The sequence below is a fragment of the Paramisgurnus dabryanus genome, chromosome 2 (assembly GCF_030506205.2).
Source record: "Paramisgurnus dabryanus chromosome 2, PD_genome_1.1, whole genome shotgun sequence".
NCBI classification, from domain to species: Eukaryota; Metazoa; Chordata; class Actinopteri; order Cypriniformes; family Cobitidae; genus Paramisgurnus; species Paramisgurnus dabryanus.
This window is the reverse complement of record NC_133338.1, coordinates 41,380,755-41,400,304: the sequence shown is the minus strand read 5'-3', so window position 1 is coordinate 41,400,304 and position 19,550 is coordinate 41,380,755. Positions and strand designations below refer to the sequence as shown.

At 36.2% G+C, this 19,550-nt stretch overlaps 1 protein-coding gene across 2 annotated transcripts in view; it reads right to left on the bottom strand.

The window, feature by feature from the left end:
- lrrc4cb (leucine rich repeat containing 4C, genome duplicate b) overlaps window positions 1-18,271 on the bottom strand; it is a 43,971-nt gene extending 25,700 nt beyond the window's left edge. Inside the window, exon 1 of one of the 2 annotated variants that reach the window (XM_065289202.1) lies at window positions 17,848-18,271. The gene's annotated coding sequence lies outside the window, so the exon portion shown is untranslated. Of the gene's footprint in view, window positions 1-8,704; window positions 9,753-17,847 lie in introns of those variants that run through there. The other variant, XM_065289201.1, reaches the window with a different exon arrangement.
- Window positions 18,272-19,550: the final 1,279 nt, after the last annotated feature.

Sequence of the window (19,550 nt, the reverse complement as noted above, 5' to 3'; positions counted from 1 at the left end):
TTGGCCGTAAGGTCTTACTAACGTGTGTATATTGTACTTCCTGCGTCCCATTCATTCGATGTTTTTTCCATTTGACAGAATACAAACATGAATCAAGACTAGCCAAATCTCATACACTGTCAAGACTGCCCACTGAAATATATCAGTATCAGGTAAGATACTCAATCTTATTTTTGTCCACTGAGGAATGGTAATGTTAATAAATGAAGATAATACATTTTTTATTTATTATTATTTCTTCATTTCTTTGGGTTTTTTATAAGCAGCCAAAGATATAAAACACGTGGGCTACTTTAGTGGGATTTATGTAAGTTATTTTGATATATTCATAAAATACCTCTATACTCAAACATCTCTGTCATTACTTCTGTCCACATAATCTAAAAGAGTCAGCTTTGCCTGTCTTCCTCTGATTATTTTCAGTAATCCACATTTTTTTATTAATTTCTTGTGAAGATATGTTTAATATATGAATTTTTACTGTCTGTGTACCGCTTAAACTGATATCAAAGGACAGATAGAGAGTGAGAGAGAGACAGATAGCGGGAGAAAGAGAGTCCGGAGACGGAGGCAAAGAGTGATAGTGATGCATTAAAAGTCAAAGCACATTCAGTACAGAGCCACATTCATTATTCATTAGTTAAGTTACCATGTATAGTAATTAAAACACAAAAATCTTCACCTACAACAGAAATGGTTTTTGTAGGTGATTCCATGCCGAACTCCAAAAGTAATCCCTGCCATCAAATTCCCGGGAGGTTGTCTAAATTTGCATGGCAGCAATTATCTTGATTTTCATCTCACTGAAAAGATACATTCTACAGTAATGTGCTTCACTGTACGTACACCGCAGACGGTAGACATGGCAGATTCATTGTTGCCATGAGAACTTGGTGTTTTCGCTTTCTGCTTGAATTAAACTTGATGATTGTGTAAGGCCAGAATAGAACAGCAAGATTGAGAAAAAAAGTGACGGCTTCACCCTCCTGGTTGGGCACAAATGAAGGAGTCACAGCTAGCATGGTGCTCATCCCATGCATACAGATTGCATTACACAGCCAATCCACTCAAAGAGCCTTTGCTCCTTTAATGCACTGGCATGCCTTAGTGTGTGGATGCAGTCTGTCTCACTCAGCTGAACGCTCCCCTATGGTCGATTTATACAAGGGAGACTGTTTTACTCATCCACCACCACCATGCTTAATATCAATAGAGAATCTGTTAGCAGGATCATTATCACACCTACCAATGTTAAGCGTATCTCCGGACATACAGCGCCTGCCGCCTTTTGTATTGACTAGTGGTGGATAAACCGAGCCCTCTGCTTAAGTCTTTAAATGAGATGGGCTGTTCATGGTGACAATTTGCTTGATTAATTTAGCAACATATGGAACGCCCTCATCTGTTTGCGCTCCACTCAGCAAAGGAATTACATCCAGTCGGACATTTGGGAAACGAGATGGGAATGAAGTATCTATCACGTGAACCTGAACCTGAAAACAAAGTACGATGTTAGCATCCATCACCTGCGATTTCAAGAGGCAGTGTTTATAAGAAAACGTTCTAAAACCCTAAACATCCCAGCTCTCATGTGTGGTGGAGGAAAATGTAAAAGCACTCTGCTTCAAACTTCCCCATTCAGCGCACCTATATATTCCTGTGAGCTGTGCTTTTCACAGTTCAAAACAAATACATCTGCCTAGTCATTAACCTTAATGACTGCACTACACAGACAATGCAGAGGAGAATAGGGGAGGCAAACAGTGGTAACCATTACTTTCCCTGCTTGAGATGACAATAGGAGCAGCTGAGGGCCTCCAAGCTATAATCTCACTGTGGCCATAGAGTCTCCTCCGTCATTAGTATTGACTCTGCATGAGGCCCAGCCAATTGTAGCACTCGGCTGCGAGCATGGCGGCACACATAAATCCAGCGGGTTTCCAGCCCCTGAGTGCCTCTCCAAGGAAGCCAGCACATTACTTCAATTCATTCCCTTTTTCTCTTTTATAAAACAACTTGTTTTTTATAGTGTATAATGGAAATCTCCCATAGCATTGCAGCAGCCTGGGATAAAGCTCTTTATTCAAATGCAAGCGATTTGACCTTTTTAGGAACAGAATAAAACACATAATTTTGGCAAAATCTGACTGATTTGAATGAGACACTCATTTACACTTGTTGCAAAGCAGCATATACTGTACAAACAGACCTACTGTAAAAAGATTCCGTAGAAATTACAGTATTACTGGCACCTGGTTGCCAGTAACTTACTGTAGATTTAAATGTATGTTAATTACCTGCAACAGTTTGTTCAAAGTTACATGAAAATTAAACATTAGCAAGTCTTTATCTTTACAGAATAAAACTAAAATAACAGCCTCAAGCAAAGCATTCGAGGAAACAAAATCTGAATGAAAAAAAAAACAGAAAAAGGTTGATGAGGATTTTTGGTTCCCAGAATGCTGTGCATGAGGCTGTTATTTTATATTTTTATTCTGTAAGAAAAAGACTTGTTAATGTTTAATGTTCATTTAACTTTGAACAAACTGTTGTCAGTAAATAACATAAATTTAAATTTACAGTAAGTTCTGTAATTTCTACAGAATCATTTTACAGTGTACAGTACAGCCTACAAAAATAACATGTAACCAAATTCAAGTTTATTTTGGCTAGAAGTGGGTTACTCATAGCTGGACTATATCAGGTCTATAGTTAACCTGACAGTGAAATTGTTGGTTATATAATTGTATTTTTTATTATAATTTCATTAAATTTTTTCTAACTTAAAGCATTATCATATCGTATATACATTTTCTTAGCAAGTTGCTTGCAACATACTTACAACATTAATGCAACATCCTTTAAAACCCCTTATGGCGCTGTCCCTTGAGCAGGACACCTGAGTTTACTTTAATACGGTATTTTGCATGTACATTTTAATCAATCATGACAAACTATACATCATTGAAAAGGTCTAAGACTCTAGAATACGTATTTCAACATATTTTATACATAGTTTTGCATAAAATAAATTATTCAGAAAGAGTAATTCATTAATTTACTGTATGAAAAAAGTGTGTCTCAAAACATGTATATCCTGTTAAATGTCACTGTCCCAGAGACATGTATCAGTGTTTTGCACATGAATTCTTATCTAATCATGACAAACTATATATCATTTGAAAGCTCCAAGCATGTACTTTTCATTTATCACCATTTTGGGAAGGAGTGACATAGTGAGAGTCATTTTGTAAAATGCCACTGGTCCACGGGTGGGCTCATGTAGTTATTATATATTATTTGTAACATTAATACCCTGTTCTAAACCTAAAAAATCTTGACAAACTATATATCACTGGAAAGCTCTAAGAATGTAGTTTTTATATTTCAAGGTCATCTGATGATAGATATAATGTAGTGACAGTTTTTTGTTAAATGACCCGCATAGTTGTATTAATAATTAAATATTCATTAACACTATATCATATTCTAAATCTTCAAAAATGTTGAAAAACCAAATATCATTGGAAAGCTCTAAGAATGTAGTTATCATATATAAAAATCTTTTATCAGTAATAATAATGTAGTGACAGTAATTTATTAAGTTGTGACAAGAGTATGCAACAAACCATTGACACCTAGTGGCCGTTGTTGGTAAAACCACAAAAATAATGTGTGTAAATAATGTAATTTTTACTTGAAATTTGGATCACAACTAGTTTAGACTTGTCTTAATTTTTGTAGCATTTTTGGAGAGAAACATTTTACATTTTTATAACTTTTATATAAATATTTAATTTATTGCATTATTTTTATTTATTACAATTAATGTAAACTGCTTTTTAAATATATTTTAATCTCCAGACACTTCCAGAAAAAAGACACTTTAAAGTGTCGTCTTTAAAACCAAACCAATATTAGTTATATTAATTTGAAGGTGTACATACATCACCTTTTCACTCACTCAAAAAGGCCTATGTCAGTTTTTAAGATATTCAAAAGTTACATAACATCACCTATCCATCAACTACTTACTCAAAATTGTGTAATTAATATGCTTTGTTTTATAGTGATGTTGCCATCATTTAATAAAAACACTCAATGTTAATTGCATTATTGTGCAATATAGTGATTGCTTTGAAATTGAGCTTAACAACATCACTTATCAATGGAAAAATACCTGTAATGCACGGTCTCAAGTGCCTTATTATATAAAAGGCACAATGGTACCCAGGCATCAAAAGAGCATGCATTTGCTTCCCACAGCATTTGCACCTGGGCCGCACCAGCTTATGGATTGTATTCCCTGGACTATTGTACCGCCTTTCATATAAAGTCTGTCGGTTGGCAAATGTTTTCATTGCAGAACAGTTGCAAACCCGGACAATGTCACAACAGCATGTATTCCAGCAAGTCTGTGATTTGAAACATGGATCTCTCTCTGATACACTTCTGTTCATGAATCCAGGCCAACTGATCTAAGAGGCTTGAAAAAGACAACTGCCTTCATGTTCTTCTTCTCCTATATCAAAAATATGCTGAGAGCGGGATAAGACATCCTCCAGAGGAGGAGAAGGGTGGTTGTTTGTAAAGGGTTTCCAATATAATGAGCAACCCAGATTTGTACCGTGCCTTGCATGCTTGTGGTGACAAACATACAGTGTATTCAAGCAAGGCAAACTGATATTTATAAGCTGAGCTGAGCTGAGCACACCTCCTCTCTGTCTCCGATGACTAATATTAGAGAACAGTACAATTTATGGCTGATCCGTCGAATATCATGTTGACATAGGATTTCTGAATTGACAATCAACACAAAGGCTGAGATTGTGTGACAGCGTAATCTCCATTGCAGGTCTTTCTGAACATTAAAGGCAGGGGAATTTAAATGCACAGACATTTATTACAGTTACTGAGGCCTGAGGGCATGGAAGTCAATTTTCATTTTCACTGAAATGAAAGGTTTGGTTAATAACCTGCCTTGAAGCACAAGCACCATAGATTTTAAATGCATGAACTCTAACCCTTCATGCATGTTCACCACCCTGGCTTTTCTCCAGTGCACCAAATGTCCCTCTGAAAGTCTATTTCCCCCGAGTGTTCGCGTATGGCATTAGACATCTGCTGCAGAACTAAAACCAGTGCCGCGTGCTTGCCCCCTCATTTATCTGTTGCCATTTGGGCTCTGTCTTATTTCGCAAGACACTGACTGATATGCACTAGTCACCTTTTGCTAACGTATAATGCACATTCGGCGATCTGCTTCTTGTACCAGCCACAAACTAATTATATGGATTGATATCTACATAAACAATTGACTGATAGCACCGAATAAGAGATAGCAGGGTAAAATGTATTCAAACAGTACGGTAAGTGTGAGCTTTATATACATTTACACAGGTTCTTGGGCATCAGGTCATCTTGAATGGATCTTATCATTAGTGTGTGTCACTATGCAAGGGAGTTCATTACATATAAGCCTGATGAATTTTCCTCTGGCTCCAAATGAGATCTGAACCCGTGACCCCAATATTGCTGGGCGGGCAATGAGCGAGAAACAAGGTTAGGCTACTCTAGCAGCACATTCACCACAGTGTAGCTTAAATTGTTAAGGGAGATCTACTGTGACAACCTACATACTGTTGGTAATACACCACAGGATCATCACTCTTGTACAAATTCGCAAAAGATTAATGTGAACCGGCATTCGCAGAGGCCGCACGACCTGGCAACAGCCCTTGGTGATTCCACAATTATTATCAGCAAGAATCTGCCACAGGAGACCCTATTAAACACAAGTATAAAGGCTGATTAAAACACTGAAGCCCTGGAGGCTGTGTGCTATTGGGATTACTTGGCTTGTTGTTCAGACATCCTGGGAACAAGATCAGATATGATAATTCTTGAAGTTATAGGATAAACCAAGCTCTACTACCAACATGCATCTTATAGTCTTCTGAGTTGATATTTCACTTCAATGGAATCTGAAAACTGCAGTCTTGTTAGCATGAAAAACTATCCACTAACTTGACAATGTATCTGTTGTATTACTGTATTGGTCATTGTATAGTGTGGCTGATATTGTCTTCTAACACAAGAAAGATTGAATCAATAACCACAAAATAATTTAACGTTACATTTAGCCTCCCCCAAGTGCCTTGTGCTATTGATTCTACATTGATTCGAATGGTCCAAAGGTCAAACATTTTAGCTAAAGAGGAAGTCAGACATTTTTCCCAAATTCATATTTTTCATATAATCTTTGAATGAGATAAACTTGTCTGGGTTACTGTGCTACGGGCTAGACTCTAACTCTAAACGCCCTCTCTTGGACTGTTTAATTAAAACAGTATTAAATAATTTAAAACTTAAGTGAATTGAGGCGGAGTAGTGGTTGCGGTCAATGGAAAATTGTCAAAGGACTGAGGCAAGCAACTCTCGATATACAGTCTCTCTTTTGCATTGTGATTGACAATATTAAATGAAAATACTGCTGCTGCCAAACTTTCATTTATAACTCAATTTAAAATTCCACCGTCATACTTTTCTTACTTTGAATTCTGCAGGAATAGAGCAATGACAAAAGATTAATAAAATGTCATTTAAAAGAGAAAGTCTGCATAGCTACAGTGTTTATCTCCTCTAACAGCGCTTCCTCTGACCTGAGAACAGTAGTAGTCATTCATGTGGGCCCTACTGCATCTCCACTGCAAATGCGCTTGTATTTACGAGAACAATCTTGCCCAATTTTGTACATCTTCTGCATTTTTAAAGGAAGCCATTACGTACAATCACTTCATTCGCGGACATTCAACTTTTCAATTCCACACAAGACATGACAAGATGATCTCTATGCCTGACCCGCATTAGAGATGGTCTTTATGAAGTATCAGGTTGAGCAGAAACATTTCAGCTGCTTCATTTTTCTCTAAATGGCAGAGATTACTGAGGTTAATGGGTGCAATATTAGCTAAATGCTCTCGTTTACAGGCTTTTCCTTCTTGCCTTTGGGGAGCTGAATGGTATGTGGCATATTTTTGGCTCAGCTGACACATTTAATACATTAACACTCATTTTTATGACAGCAGGACACTGCCTAGAATCACACAGAAACATGTTTCTGAATCAAAAATGAGCTCGGGTATAAGGAATTTCCAGTCCAAAAATAAATAAATTTAGGTCACAGTCTGTTGCAGTCCAAGCAAGCTTTCCACCACAGGAAGTTTTCAATTTGTACATTTGGTACCTTGGTAAAAATAGTATGGTGCTTTAGTGCATAACAGTTCTTGCATCTTGCAAATGAATATAAATGAAATAAAAAAGACAGTGGACCCAGTAGATGTGTGATTTTAATTACACATTTCATTTGAGCAAATTCATTTCATCTCATACTTTAATTGAGCTATTTGATGCTTTCATTTAAGCTGGATAAGATGATTATGGACCACGGTGGACTGGAATGCTCAGAACATCTGTGATGGATTATTCACAGCGAAAGGCCAAGTTGAAGCCCATCTAGTGTGTTTAATCTAACAAAGAGAATATACAGGGTTTTTTAAATATCTGAATGCATTCGTTTTTCAAATGTTTACTGTTTTTGTTACTCTTTCAGCTTAAGAATATAATGAGATCACACAATGTGCTTAGAGAAAAGACCATACAAACAAGTAACATAACCAAGAAATACTTTGCTTGTTAAAATATGTGTTTCATCCTAAAATGAGCTCATTCAATATCTCTTGATTGTAACTGATTTAGCCTCTTTACACAACAAAATGTGTTGTTTTTACACTGATAAGTTTCAGCTGAGCATAATGCAATCATATGATTTACCCAAAGGCAGCCCAATAAGGGAACAAATTTGTATCCATGTTTAAATAGATGCTCTCTTCCATCAAAACCAGAAATGGATTTCAGCACCTTCCCAGAAAGGACAGCTCCTCAATACTCAAAACCACTGAAGAAGCAACAACCCACGAACCCATGAATCATCCACCAAAAATTACGCAAGCGCTCTCAAAAACCAATACATGGCTCAGAAGCTTTTCCTCTGGATCTGACTTGTATATAGCATCTATTACAGCATCTCTTTACCAATGCACAGTCAAGTTCTGAAGCCTTTCGAGGGTTGAATGTTAAATGCAGATTAGCATCAGTGTGTGCTGCCAGTTTTCCTGAAACTAAACTGTTGGGTTATTCGGTCAGAAATGATAAAATGGGCTATAAAGGGTTATGACACATCATGCAGTTGAAATGTGTTACTTATGCAGTATACAGGAAGTCTCAAAGTCTCTATTAGAATCAATGAGGAATAGTTGTGTCGACCATCATGGATACACTGCCTCTTTCCCCTCGTCTCTTTAGAGCATAGCAATGCACATGTGAACAGAATATGAATGACCCAACGCCATATTCTAGCAAAAGTAATGGTAAGTAGAGCAACAGAAAGGCATAATAGAGCTCTAAATAAATGAAATAAATGAAAAATCTACAAGATCACTGTTAGAAATAATGCAAACCATATCTAGATATCTAGATAGATAGATAGATAGATAGATAGATAGATAGATAGATAGATAGATAGATAGATAGATAGATAGATAGATAGATATACAAATGCATTTATTCAGCATGAACTTCGGTTTATAAATATTTGCATGCTTTTAGATAGATTAGCATCTAACTGTTAGATTAGGTTTCTTACCTATTTTCAGTGTGAGATGTGAAGCGATGCCAGTAAATGAGAGCATTACTGCAGCCCTCACAAAATCCCACTTCATGTAGAATCCATGCACGATTTCAGGAGATGTAAGTAAGGGCAGGCGCTCTCTAAAGCGGTCGGTGAGCTTTGACAAAGCAAAGCAGGTGCAAAAAAGGGAAAGGGGGGCTAAAGGAAAAAAAATCTTACACAAAATCTGTAAATAATAAGGAGATCAATGTACCAACGTTGGTATGTTTTGCTGAAAACATAAAGCAGCCTTGTATCCACATCCAGGAAGGAAATGTCTGTATCACATGGGTTTTCAACAGCCTGTCTAGTCCGATTATTCCCTTCGGGTAAAATCCAGCAGAGTTAGTAGTTAGTAGTGTAGGTACTGGCTCCCGAATCTACGTTTGATCGAGGCGAGCTCTTAAAAAAAACCCAAATGCGATATACCGCCGTTTTCAACGCATATACTGGCCGATGCTACTTACATCTTGCCTACATCCACAACCGCAGTCCATAGATTTAACATAACGCGCTGACTCCGCTGAATGGCGTTTAACGTGTTACAGCATCACCTCACAGCATCCTTCTGACTCCGTCCTCTCGTCTGGATATTTGATCATTTCTCGTGAGCGATGTGCACTGCAGAGCCCTCCTCAAAGTTACACAATTGCCTCCACTGAATACTTAAGTCTCAAAATCCAGTAATTATGTTTCTGTTTGCGTTGCCAATGTGAATTCCGGTATATTTTTGCATTTTATCGACGCAATAAACTCAAATCCACAACGTAAACTTACAACGTCCTCTTAATGAATCATCTTTTGACACGCGTATTATTGGCGCTGCAGATTTCTTGCGCTCTTGTATGAATCGCAGTTGCGCTGGACAGCTCTGTGTTTCGTCAGATAATGTTTATAAAAAGTAAAAGCCCACGAAAGATGCACTGAGTCCTTAAACGGCTTCTATATAAGAAGATAACGATGTGCACGAGCTTCTAACGGCTGATTTATCAGTAGCCCATATCTGACACCGTGTGCATTTGAAAGGCATCTGTTGCTGAATGATGCGCATTACTGTGTGTGCGCGTGCGTTACTTTTTACCTTATACATGATTAACCATCGAAATATCTTTATTTAAAGTTAGCTTATTAATATTTTCCTGGCACATTTTGATGTGGGATTGCCACCTACCGGCATACATCCCTCTCTCAACATTTCTGTCAACCATTAACGCCACAATTATACTGTATGGCGCATTGTATGCATTTCTGAACATTCTTGCCGTTTCCTTTTTACAGTATGTACGCACATGTACTGTCGATATAATACAAAGCGGGTCTGTGTTAATTTGTTAGATTATTAAAATAAATGTATTTTTTTCTACTTTATTTTGCTATTACGTTATCTAAAGTTAAAGGTTCTGCATCACAAAAATATTAGAACTGGGCAAATATTAACTAATTTTCCAGACCATTGAAATACATATGTCATCATCAAAACATATTCATCACCTGTATTTATCATACTTTAGCATTATTGCATGCTTGAAAAAGTAAATGCACAATTTTTTAAATTTAAAACATATGGTGTTGACCCAAGGACAACATTTTTGTACATAAAACCTAAACCTACCCTAAACCTAACCATAACCAAACCCTAAAACAAAGGGACATAATAAGTGAATAACAATGGTCTAGAAACAGCAAATCCTAGTTGTAAGCTTAAACTTAAAACAAACTGTAAATTTATTCCTGAAATCTGATTGGTTGATTTAAATGTTATCCCAGGGTCAACACAATGTTAACCCAAGGACATCAACGACTTGGCAAAATCAGAGCCCAGAGCTTCTTTCGATGTTGGGAGGCCATTTCAGTGTGTGCCCATTTTTAACTGCAGCTCACAGCTGGACATTCTTCCCTAAGAACTGTCTGGTGGTACACAGCTGAATTCACGATCCTTCAACAAGATGTCCAACTTCCCAGACAGAAATATATCCCCATTCCAAAACACTGCCACTTACATGATTCACTTTAAGTATGATGTTCTTACAGTGCAATGCAGTATTGACCTTACACTGGATATAAAAGACCTGCATTCTCTAAATGTCCCATTTTAGATGTTTTTTTCAGGAAACATGAGACGGCAGGGATTTCCACTTTACTACTTTTCTGTGAAATACATTTTTGCTCAGACTGCTGTTGTTGAATTATGAACATTGACCTTATTGATGCAACAGATGCCTGCAGTTCTTTGAAAGTTGCTTGGGGATTTTTTTTACTGTTTCCTGGAATCTATTTATACTGTATGTTCAATGACTGTGTTTAAATGTGCATTTAACCTCAAATGTACTGGATGTGGTACTGCCTGCCTGTGTTTGGTCTCCTATATATGTTGAGTTGTTTTAACCCATGTTTAAGTAAAACATGGACAAACCCAACCGCTGTGTTATAAGTAAACACACATTATTTTAACCCAAATGCAGGTTTGTTTCAACCCATGTTTGGTAACAACCCATCACTTGTTGCTAATTCGTTTTATGTTATTGGTGTCATAAGGGGTATCCAACACATTTCTGTTAGTTCTTCTGCCAGTAATGATAAACAAAAACTGCCTAATATGGTGCATCTGAAAGTTATTTTACCGTGGGTGGTGCTGTTACGCCTGTAAAAGAGAAGTAAAGCCACGTACAAAAAGCAAATTATTAATAAGGTAGATAGTTATGTACTTTGAACTGACAACACTTTCATCTTCAAAAACACATTCATTTTGATTTCGCTGGTTCAGATTTCTAAGCTTCAGCAATTTATGCATGTATTGCTTTAATAAATACATTCGTGTCTAATAATGTATACAGTGTGAAATTGTTACGTCAGGCATGTTTTGATTTTAAATGTGCATGAACTGCTGCGTGGATGGATAGATGGGTTGTAATGTCTGTATTGTTTAAGTGGCTGTATGTACATGAGTGTGAGCCAGGTAGATTTGCTTGTTTGATAGAAACTAGCAGCATTCTTTTCCTCAAGCATTAATCCTTAAGTCCTTTTGTTACATCCCACACATCTGCGGTTTTTAGCATAGATTCAGTGCCATGTCAGCTTACTGGGACAGACTGTAAGAAGTAAAAGACAAGAAAAGAGACTTTTTAAAGCTACTAAGACTGGCTTTAAATTATTAATATTGCTGTCCCACTGCTCTTGTTCTTTCATGTCTCACTTTAATTTTAAATGACTTATCCCAACATAGAATATCCATATGATAAGAACCATGCAGAGAGTAGAGACGAGGCTGCCTCCTACGAACCTGAAAATTTATACCTTTGAGAACATAATGCCTTTCAGCACAACTTCAACACAACCATGACTCCGAGAGAAGCAGGGGGGTGTAAGAAAAGTCTTGAAAAGTCTGTGTGTCTTTTCTAAAAATGGGAACCCCAATCAGATGTTTTAGAGGATAACATTACTTCTGTAGTCTAAGCATATAGCTTTATCAGTATTTGTAAGTGACCGAAGTTAACCTGCTGTACATGCAGGACATGAACTAAGGCTTAAGTCCGAAGTTTTTTATATGTTTTCATTTGCTGCATTTTATATTTATTCATTTGCAGATGGTTTTATCCAAATCATGTATGTTACATTTTTAAAATAAAATTATACACATCATTATAATAAAGATATAACACTTCAGCCTCAAAATAAGTCTAATGATAGTAATATATTAATAAAAAATATTGATGGGCTATAATATGTTCGCTTAACAGAATCATAATTCATACTGCCAGTAAGATTAGCTGTTTCTAAGCTGCACTGCCACCATCAGAACAGTATAAGCGGACCATCAACTCTTTAGCCAGGGCAAGTGGTCTTGAACCCTGCGTCATGATACTGGGTGTAAACTGAGGTATAAGCAATGCCATCGCATAGTATAATTTAACACTGGAAATCACTTTAGATTACAGTGAATTGCCATAATGTGCACAGGACATTTTTCTTATTTCAGACCTCTATAACATATTGCATTGTGTATTGTATATACAGTCCACATATCTTTTAAGATATTACTCAGACTGTAAAGGTACCACTGCATCAGAAGATATCCAGCCAATGCCAGGAAGAACACAAGTGCATTGTAATTTGGACTGTGTGAGTACGAATCGGCCAGCTGGCCACCGTCGTCCCACAATTCACCTTGACAGCTTCCATGGCAAATGGTTACTTTGTTCAGATAACACTAGTGGAAGTATGGGTACTGAAACAAAAATGTACATGCCCCCGCTCACAGAGCATGTAAACAGTGTAAGTAAACCCAGGTTTTTCAGCACTCTAGTACAGTAATCTCAAAGGATGTCTACAATAATTTCATATGTTATATTAAAGCTGAGGGGGATAGGTCTATTCACAAACATATGAAAAACAGGAGTACAAAATACATTGGTAAAACAGTTTCCACCATATTGCAGCAACATTACTGTACTGTATTTTGGGGGGGAATGTAATTAGGTTACATAACATTCACTCAGTAGTATTTGCTGAGAGGCAGATAAGTTATTATTTTAACCATGTGTGTTAAATGAGTTTACTCCTGAAGCAACCAATGGCAGAGGCTTTGGATTGGTTTAAAAAAAATGTTGCACAGTAGTTGAACCTTTATCTAAAATATTGGGCCTGGGGAATATTTTAAAGACATTTCGGTAACGCTTTAGATTACAGCCCGGAAAGTACTGGGTAAGTACAGGGAATTTACAGCGTATGTTTCTGTAATTGTAGTTTACTTATGAAGTACGTACGTGTAATTATAAGGGAACAATTTATAATATTTGTGGAATAAAAGGGTAACAACCAGGAAAAATACAAATAATATATGCAGTAAAGTACTGCGTAAGTACAGCGAATTTACAGCATACATTTCTGTAATTATAGTGTACTTATAAAGTACATACGTATAATTTTAAGGGAACAATTTATAATATTTTCGGAACAAAGTGGTAACAGGTGCCACTTTAATTTACAGCCCGCAGATGTTGTATTTACTCTGTAACTACGTGAAACAAGGGGGTAACAAGTGCCACTTTAATTTACAGCCCGCAGATGTTGTATTTACCCTGTAACTACGTGAAACAAGGGGGTAACAAGTGCCACTTTAATTTACAGCCCGCAGATGTTGTATTTACTCTGTAACTACGTGAAACAAGGGGTTAACAAGTGCCACTTTAATTTACAGCCCGCAGATTCTGTACTTACTCCTACTACGTGAAACAAGGGGGTAAAAAATTTTGACTTAGACTGTAACAACACAAAACAATGGTATATCTACACAGTAACTACAGAAAATACACTCTTAGAAAGGATGTGTTAATTTTTTACACATCTTTGTGTGTTAAGTTTTTAAAACATTATGTGTAATTTTAACACATTATGTGTCATTTTGTGTTGATTTTGTGTTAAAATATCACACAAGTTGTGTTAAAAGTAACACAAAATGTGTTGTTTCCATAACAACACAGGGATGGGTGGATTCTGGGACGCATTTAGGCTCTGTTTACACGTACATGGTTATTTTTAAAAACTGAGAGATTTACCTTCGTTTGTGCCCCTCGTTTACACCCAAACGGAGAAACGGAGAGTGGAGATCTTGAAAATCTTTGGTTGCACGGTTGCATGTAAACTGAGACAAACGGATGTTTAAGCAGGCAACGTCACAGAGTATGCGCCAGAGCTCGCACCTACGTCAAAAGTGCAACCTATGTTTACATGTGACTGCTACTCTGAACGCTTCCAAGATCACATTTCTGTTCGTGCAAACTCGTTTCCTGTGTTTGTATTTGCAAATACAGCTGCTCCATTATGTCGAGGAGCAGAGACGAGTGCTCGGAGGTCAACAATCTTGCGCGTGTTTGACTTCATGCGGCGCTGCAAGAACCGACAAACGGATGATGTCAAAGTACCGCGAGAGCGACTCGAAATTATACCTCTACGTATGATTCCTCAACTCGCTCTCGCGGTACTTTGACGTCATCGATCACCTACTGCAACAACTCCTCCCTCCAACATGAAGAACCAGTTCGCGTCACCACCAGCGCTGCCGGTGATTGGCTTACGTGGGCTTGAGCTTCTCTTGACGGCATATATGCACGGGTACGTGTAAATAAACACTTTTCTGAAAACTGACATGTGTGCACGATATTATTTTTGAAACCGGAGAGGTTGAAATGTCCGTTTATGAAAAAAACAGCCCACGTGTAAACATAGCCTTAGTGTGTTGTCCCAGAATCAACACTAATGTGTTGTTTTTAACACATCCGTTCTAAGAGTGTAGTTCTAGTTTTGCTTGCTTTGTTTTCACCATAGTTGCCTTGCCTATTTTTAATTTTGCTTGATGACCCAACAAATTCCTGTACTCTTTTTCTTTCTTAAGGTAAGTAACCTTTATTGAAAATTCTAAATAAATTGTATTGTATAGCATAAACACAATAACTGAATTTCAAGTTTTGTTGTTTAGTAATCTAAAATACTTACTGCATATATTATTTGTATTTTTCCTGGTTGTTACCCCTTTGTTCCCCAAATATTATAAATTGTTCCCTTATAATTACACGTACGTACTTCATAAGTTTACTATAATTACAGAAACATACGCTGTAAATTCGCTGTACTTACGCAGTACTTTCCGGGCTGTAATCTAAAGCGTTACCGACATTTCAAATTATAGATGGCATAACTACCTTTAAATTGCTAAGTTAAAGTAACAGCCAATACATTATAATAAAAGGAGGGTAGATTTGGTTTTAACATTGACACCTTAACCAACTACATGTTTCATGATTGATTATATGAATATGGGGGGTGTAACTGTTACTCTGGATTATTTCCATCCATGGAAACTAGGTCCTTATGAGTGTGTGTGTGTTTCTAGTATCCATTTATAGTATATATGCATATACATAGGGTTCTAGTTATACATTACATAGGTCTAGACTCATTTTACTCCTTTTAGAAACAGGCATTTGGCCAGGAAAGCAAAGGCACAAAGCCCAGCACTGAATGACATTAAAACAGCACACACATTCAGCATATTAGCACTGAGCAGTGCAGTAAATCAAAAACACTTCATCTATAATTCATTCAGAAGCAAAGTACATCCTACTCAAGAAGTTCAGGGTAAACTTGTAGAGTGGAAGAGGAATGCCAATGGTGTGTTGTGGCTTTATCATAACAGTGCTAATATTTAGTAATCAAAAACCAAATACTTTTCAAAATAGTACTGGTATGGAATTTTAATGGGATTTTTTGCTCTAAACATATCCTAATGATGTACAGGATCAAATACTTTTGTAAAACCCAAGAGGGTTTGTCTGTTTGCTGAACCAGTGTCTTTAAATGTTGCATATTCAATGCATACATTACATAAATAAACTTTGAAGTTAAAAAGACGTTTTGGCGTTTGATATAATGCAGAAATGTTTAAGAAACGGTCTGAAAATGTTGGAGAGAAGATGCTTTTAAGATTTTTATAAGCTCTTCATTGCTAGCTTAATTACCATTCCTATTGTAAACATAGCTTTGTATACTGTGCTTGTTGGCTCCTAAGGCAAAATGTTAAATGCTCACAGCTCATGCATGGGTAAACTTTGACAAACTTGATTGTGAAGGATCTCAACATCAGTTTAACCAACTTTGAGGTCTGCCATGCAAAATTTTATACACTTTCATTTATTGGTTGAATCTGGTTGAAATCTGCATATCTTACATTTTGCACTTATAAAAAAAATATATATTCTTATTAGCTTGACACCATATGTAAGGTTGCATCTTGGCAAGATGTTGGAGGCATTTACAGTACCCATATGCCCCAATGGTGAGGTTTGTGGACAGTGCCACCTGCTTATCAAAAATCTGTCTGGTTCTTGAATAATATGCATAAATCCATGCTTGATGAGTGTAGTGTCAACCATCTTTAACCATTTATCTAAATCCTGTTGCGTTTATTTAAATTGAGGCAGTGCAAATATTGTCGCTTGGAGGTTTGGCTCCAGAATTGGTGCTTGAAGATATAATTCACATTGTATTTCTTCTTAGTATTTTTTACAGTTTAGTTTAAAGTAAAAATGGGACGAATGGGCAGTTTGGAGGTCATTTATCATATAAATTATAAAAATGAAAAGACAGTCAAATCAAACTGTCTTAAGTTTTGGTCCCATAGAACAGCACCATGCCTGATGTAATGTTGTCTTTGGAACGCCTGAATGTTGTTTCAGAAGTCTTATCAGTTCTTTTGAATTACAGCAGCTCAGGAGCGTGACCTCTCTACTGGAGTGTGAAGATAAAATGAACTAAATATAATAACAAGAAACAAAGTAAGGTGGGAAGCGTTTTTTCATTTACCTTTTTTTGAGTGTGGCCGGCACTATATTCCATTAAAATGTAGCTTTTCTCCAGAGAATGCCATGAAATGAAATCAAATTTAAAAATCAAATTGTCCATATATGATTAGTTCTGATTGCTTTGAGAAGTAATGCACTACACAATCATTTTCCCATTTAAAATAGTATGCAATCTGTTATAGAATAAATGAGCTGTAAAACTTATGTAAAATATTTCTCTCTTCATATTCTAAAAATTATAAGTTTGTGTTTTTGATATGTATTTTAAAATTCAGGATTTTTCTTTTTTTGTAACCATACAATCAATATGTATTTTTATGCTCAGGTAATTTCTTAATATTTTAACATTTTTAAAAAATTATTTGATTATGTTAAAATGTGTGTGTAGGTTAAAGACAGGTGAAATAAATTGTAAAAGGAATTTTAGAAATAAAGAGATCCCTATACGGCAGCAACAGAAGGTTTAACTATATAGAATGAATGGATATAAAACAACATTAGTGTTTTTGTGAAATATAAATGACTATTAATGCCGAAAATAAATAGTCATTATACCCTATACTGTAGCTTCTATAATTTTTTTAAGGCTAAAGTTTGTTCTTAAAAACATTAGTCAGAGATTACAATGCTGTCTTTCCCTACAAGGTTTCATCAGCAAAGGACATACAAGATTACAACAAAACCTAAAAAAAAAAAAAAACTTCAATAGGCTTCTCTGACCCACCAAAATAGACTGGCAAAATAAATCATTTAAATCTTTACCTCAGGGCATGGATCATTCTTCAGACTTTTCTCTCTTTCTTTCTTTGCCTTATCCATCCAGGTACAGTAGCCCATGAAACTTTCATCTGGGATGGTGCCTTTTATCAGTTGTATCCCCCGGCTACGAAGGCATACCAGATGGTGACTAAAATCAAAGCACACTTCCTCCAAAAAAGCAGTCCTCTGGTGACACAGCCTTACAAGTCAAGATAACAAGAACTACCGCCACTAAAAATTACGCCGGTCTTAAAAAAATTCCCATTTGAGTATGTGAAGAGAAAAAAATAAGATGTGAAAGAAACAAAACAATGTACTCCCAAACTTGTCTTGCTGTGTGAATTGCGGTATGGTCCTGTCTTTAGGCTGATGGACCTGAGCACCGCGGCACTACTGAAAGCCATTGCCTTATAAGCATCACTTTCTTCATACAGTAGATAAATGACATTGTGCTGCATTGCATTCTGCCCCAAATCCCCAACCATCCTCCCCTCGCCCCCCTCCTCTCTCATTCTCTGATTCTGTGACTCTAACAAGAACATGTGAGGACACAAGAGGACAGTCTAGACTACAAATCAGATCCCTAGCTCATATATCTCAAAGACAACTAAGGCTTTCAGTCTAATCCATGTTATTTGACAAAAAAAAACAAGATTGTTTTTGCTGTGTTTGTAAAGAAAATTGAATTACGCTAGTTTATTGTTTTGTTAATTGGAATATACAGCACACTTCATCTAGTTTTGTATTACTGATACCCCATAAGTGCTACTGTAATTATTCTGTCTTACTAAAGGACCTCAGACAGTAATGCTGCCATGATAATTATTTTATTTAAAGTCAAACATATTTTTGTGGTTGTTTAGGCATTGTGTTATTATTTATGTAAGTATATGCTTACTTTCTTTATTTAACCTATTAACTGTCACCGTTCCTCCTGAGGAACACCCAATATTTCAGATGTAAATGTTTATCGAATCATGACAATCTTTGGAAAGGTCTAAGCCTCTAGAATACAGATATTTTCAGTGTTTTATAAAATAAATTATGTAGGGAGAGTAATTGATTCATTTATTATAAGAGTGCGCCTAAAACATTGATAATCCTGCTAAATGTCACTGTTCAGCGGGACGCCTACAAATGCTTCAGTGTTTTGCATATGAATTTGTATCTAATCATGACAAACTATATATCGTTTGAAAGCTCTAAGAGTGTAGTTGTCATTTATCATCATCATTTTGGGAAAAGACTGACATAGTGTGAATCATTTTCTAAAAGGTCACAGGCCCATAGGTGGGACCACAGTGTTTTTATATATTTATAACACTAATACCCTAGTCTAAGCATAAAAATCTTGACAAACTATATTTCATTTGAAAGCTCTAAGAGTGTAGTTTATATTTTTCAAAGCATTTTAGCATTAATAATAATGCAGTAAGAGTCATTTAATAATTTGTGACAAGAGTATGCAGCAAACCATTGACACATAGTGGCCTTTGTTGGTAAATCGACTAAAATAGTGACACCAAATTTTTGTGATTTTAACTTGAAATTTGGATCACAACTCTTGAGACTTATGGCTTCATGTTTACATTATTACTTTTGTAAAACATTTACATTTTTATAATTTTATTTATAAAATTAATATATATTGCATTATTTTTTTAATTATTTATTTTTTATTTTATTTTATTTATTTTATTTTTTTA